At 36.6% G+C, this 3,739-nt stretch overlaps 1 non-coding gene across 1 annotated transcript; it reads left to right on the top strand.

Moving 5' to 3' along the window:
• Positions 1 to 2,163: 2,163 nt before the first annotated feature.
• Positions 2,164 to 2,271, top strand: LOC127748074 (small nucleolar RNA R71). Its single transcript, XR_008010017.1, has one exon. It is a non-coding gene; the product is annotated as a small nucleolar RNA R71 (small nucleolar RNA).
• Positions 2,272 to 3,739: the final 1,468 nt, after the last annotated feature.

The raw sequence follows: 3,739 nt of genomic DNA, 5'->3' as shown, positions 1-3,739 counted from the left end.
TCTTGGCATTTAACGCCAGATTGATGCTTGTTTCTGGCGTTCAACACCAGTTCTATGCTTGTTTTGGGCGTTCAACGCCAATCTGCAGCATGTTTCTGGCATTGAACGCCAGTTCTATGCTTGTTTCTGGCGTTTAATGCCAGATTTCCTCAGGGTGTAATCCTGGCGTTTGAACGCCAGACTGCTGCTTATTTCTGGCGTTCAACGCCAGATTCATGCTCTGTTCTAGCGTTGAACGCCAGACAGATGCTCCTTACTGGCGTTTAAACGCCAGTAAGCTCTTTCTCCAGGGTGTGCTGTTTCTTCTACAGTTTTTTATTTTGTTTTTAATTTTAGTAATTGTTTTGTGACTTCACATGATCATGAACCTAATAAAACATAAAAGAACAATAAAAATATAAACAAATAAAAATTGGGTTGCCTTCCAATAAGTGCTTCTTTAATGTCAATAGCTTGACAGTGAGCTCTTATGGAGCTTCAGAGATTATCAGAGCATTGTTGGGACCTCCCAACACCAAACCTAGAATTTGAATGTGGGGGTTCAACACCAAACTTAGAGTTTGGTTGTGGCCTCCCAACACTAAACTTAGAGTTTAATTCTGGGGGCTTTGTTTGACTCTGTATTGAGAGAAGCTTATCGTGCCTCTTTTCCATGTTTATAGAGGGATACCCTTGGGCCTTAAACACAAGGTAGTCCCCATTCAATTGAAGGACTAATTCTCCTCAGTTAACATCAATCACAGCTCCTGCTGTGGCTAGGAAGGGTCTTCCAAGGATGATACATTCATCCTTCTCCCTCCTAGTGTCTAGGATTATGAAATCAGCAGGGATGTAAAGGCCTTTAACCTTTACTAATACGTCCTCTACCAATCCATAAGCTTGTCTTATTGACTTGTCTGCCATCTCTAATGAGAAAGTGACAGCTTGTAGCTCAAAGATTCCCAGTTTCTCTATTATAGAGAGTGGCATAAGATTTATACCTGACACCAGGTCACACAGAGCTTTCTCAAAGGTCATGATGCCCATGGTACATGGTATTAAGAATTTACCAGGATCTTGTTTCTTTTGAGGTAAAGTTTGCTGAACCTATGTATCTAGTTCACTAATGAGCAAGGGAGGTGCATCTTCCCAAGTCTCATTACCAAACAAATTCAGCTTCATGATAGCTCCTAGATATTGAGCAACTTGCTCTCCAGTTACATCTTCATCCTCTTCAGAGGAAGAATAGTTTTCAGAGCTCATGAATGGCAGAAGGAGGTTTAATGGAATCTCTATGGTCTCTATATGATCCTCAGATTCCTTTAGGTCCTCAATAAGGAACTCCTTCTTGTCTGGGAGACCTCCCATGAGGTCTTCCTCATTGGGATTCACGTCCTCCCCTTCCTCTCCAGATTCGGCCATTTTGATTATGTCAATGGCCTTGCACTCTCTTTTCGGATTCTCTTCAGTATTGCTTGGGAGAGTACTAGGAGGTGTTTCAGTGATTTTCTTACTCAGTTGGCCCACTTGTGCCTCCAAATTTCTGATGGAGGACCTTGTTTCACTCATGAAACTTAAAGTGGCCTTAGACAGATCAGAGACTATATTTGCTAAGCTAGAGAAGCTTTGCTCAGAATTCTCTGTCTGTTGCTGAGAAGATGATGGAAAAGGCTTGCTATTGCTAAGCCTGTTTCTTCCACCATTGTTAAAGCCTTGTTGAGGCTTTTGTTGATCTTTCCATGAGAAATTTGGATGATTTCTCCATGAGGAATTATAGGTGTTTCCATAAGGTTCACCCATGTAATTTACCTCTGCCATTGTAGGGTTCTCAGGGTCATAAGCTTCTTCTTCAGAAGATGCCTCTTTAGTACTGTTGGATGCATTTTGCCATCCATTCAGACTTTGAGAAATCATGTTGACTTGCTGAGTAAACATTTTGTTCCGAGCCAATATGGTATTCAGAGCATCAATTTCAAGAAATCCACTCCTCTGAGGCGTCCCATTACTCACAGAATTCCTCTCAGAAGTGTACATGAATTGGTTATTTGCAACCATGTCAATGAGTTCTTGGGCTTCTGCAGGCGTTTTCTTTAGGTGAATGGATCCACCTACAGAATGGTCCAGTGACATCTTAGAGAACTCAGATAGACCATAATAGAATATATCCAAAATGGTCCACTCCAAAAGCATGTCAGAGGGACACCTTTTGGTCATCTGCTTGTATCTTTCCCAAGCTTCATAGAGGGATTCACCATCTTTCTGTTTGAAGGTCTGAACATCCACTCTAAGCTTGCTCAGTTTTTTAGGAGGAAAGAACTTAGCCAAGAAGGCCGTGACCAGCTTATCCCAGGAGTCCAGGCTATCTTTAGGTTGTGAGTCCAACCATGTTCTAGCTATGTCTCTTACAGCAAAAGGGAAAAGCATGAGCCTGTAGACTTCAGGATCTACTCCATTAGTCTTAACAGTCTCACAGATCTACAAGAACTCAGTTAAAAAATGATAGGGATCTTCTGATGGAAGTCAATGAAACTTGTAGTTCTGTTGCATTAGAGCAACTAGTTGAGGCTTCAGCTCAAAATTGTTTGCTCCAATGGAAGGGATTGAGATGCTTCTTACATCAAATTTGGAAGTAGGTGTGGTATAATTACCAAGCATCCTCCTTGCATTATTGTTGTTGCGTTCGGCTGCCAAATACTTTTCTTGTTCAAAAATTTCAGTAAGGTTGTCTCTGGATTGTTGTATTTTAGCTTCTCTTAATTTCCTCTTCAGCGTCCTTTCAGGTTCAGGATCAGCTTCAACAAGAATGCCTTTTTCCTTGTTCCTGCTCATATGAAAGAGAAGAAAACAAAGAAAATCTGGAATCCTCTATGTCACAGTATAGAGATTCCTTTATGTGAGTAGAAGAATAAAAAAATAAAAGAAGGACGAGAGAAATTCGAACACAGATAGAGGAGAGGGTTCGAATTTTTAGATGAAGAGAAGTGTTAGTAAATGAATAAATAAATATAAAAGAGATGAGAGAGAGGAGAAAAATTCGAATATTAACTAAAAGAGAAGAAAAATATTTTTGTTTTTATTTTAATTATTAGTTAAAATTCAAAAATTAAGAGAAGAGGTAAGATAAAATTAAAATTTAAAACAATTAGTTAATTAAAAAGAACTTCGAAAAAGAGGGAGGTTATTTTTGAAAATTAGAGAGAGGAAAGTAATTAGGTGGTTTTGAAAAAGATAAACAAACAAAAAGTCAATTAGTTAGTTGAAAAAAAGATTTGAAAATCAATTTTGAAAAGATAAGAAGTTAGAAAAGATTTTTGAAATTGATTTTGAAAAGGATATGATTGAAAAGATATTTTGAAAAGATATGACTGAAAAAGATATTTTGGAAAAGATTCGATTTTTAAAATTAAAATTGATTACTTGACTAACAAGAAACTAAAAGATATGACTCTAGAATTTAAAGATTGAACCTTTCTTAACAAGGAAATAACAAACTTCAAATTCTTGAATCAATCACATTAATTGTTAGTAAAGTCTTTCAAATTTTTGAAATAAAGATAAGAAAAAGATTTTGAAAATAAATTTTAAAAAAAATTTCAAAAATAATAAAAAAATGAAAATGATTTGATTTTTGAAAAAGATTTTGAAAAGATAGAATTTTTTTTAAAAGTTAAAAATTTGACTTGAATTGTAAGAAATAGCTAAGTTTTAAAATTTTTTTGACTAAGTCAACTCAAATTTTCAAAAATTATGAGCAAAATAA

Source organism: Arachis duranensis, chromosome 5, assembly GCF_000817695.3.
Source record: "Arachis duranensis cultivar V14167 chromosome 5, aradu.V14167.gnm2.J7QH, whole genome shotgun sequence".
NCBI lineage: Eukaryota > Viridiplantae > Streptophyta > Magnoliopsida > Fabales > Fabaceae > Arachis > Arachis duranensis.
This window is presented reverse-complemented; position numbering and strand designations above follow the sequence as displayed.